Raw genomic sequence first — 745 nt, 5'->3', positions numbered from 1 at the left:
GAGATGCGGCAGGACGAGAACTCCAGGAGCGGGTGCCTGCCGCCCCCACGGGAGCACAGCGTACAGGGCTACGGGGCGGGAAGGGCGGCACCCGGGCAGCCTAGGAGAGCCGCGGGCTGGGGAGGGGAGCGGCCTGCGATGGACACGCCCCCTCGGGCTGGGCCCGCCCCCCGCTGCGGCGGGCGAGGGGCGGGGCGGGGAGCGGCATATATAAGGCGAGGGGCGGGCGCCGCTCTTTTGTCTCTTGCTGCAGCGACGCGAGTGGGAGCACTAGCAGCGCGGGCTCGGAGTGGGACTCTACGGTGAGGCTCAGCGCTGGCCTCGGGGCAGGGCTGAGGTGGACTTGGGGTGCATGCAGCCGGCGGGAGCGTATCCTGGGTTGCAACCCGAGACCTGGCGGGGCGGGAATCTCGGGGACCCGGTGGGCCACGCCCTGGAGGTGGGGGGGTAGCGGACCAGCCCCGGCTGCCGGGCTGCCTGGAGTGCCACGTCGAGAGGCGTAGGCCCAGAGCGCGCGACCGAGGGGACGCTGGTCCTCTTCCAAGCCCCAGGCCACCCACAGTCGCCTTGGCTTGCCCACCAGGATTGTTGTAAGAATATGGCAGACAAGCCGGACATGGGAGAAATCGCCAGCTTCGATAAGGCCAAGCTGAAGAAAACCGAGACGCAGGAAAAGAACACCCTGCCGACCAAAGAGAGTGAGTGCGCCCCTGCCCGGGTTCCCCACCCCGCCCTTCTGTGCCAG

At 69.8% G+C, this 745-nt stretch overlaps 1 long non-coding RNA gene across 1 annotated transcript; it reads left to right on the top strand.

Annotated features, from left to right (window-relative positions):
- The first annotated feature begins 175 nt into the window (after positions 1-175).
- On the top strand, positions 176-698 carry LOC108490386. Its single transcript, XR_001872278.2, has 2 exons — positions 176-302; positions 584-698. It is a non-coding gene; the product is annotated as an uncharacterized LOC108490386 (long non-coding RNA).
- Positions 699-745: the final 47 nt, after the last annotated feature.

This window comes from Nannospalax galili, unplaced genomic scaffold, assembly GCF_000622305.1.
Source record: "Nannospalax galili isolate Female #2095 unplaced genomic scaffold, S.galili_v1.0 C48097747, whole genome shotgun sequence".
NCBI lineage: Eukaryota > Metazoa > Chordata > Mammalia > Rodentia > Spalacidae > Nannospalax > Nannospalax galili.
Note: the sequence above shows the minus strand (reverse complement) of the source record. Positions and strands in the feature narration are given on the sequence as shown.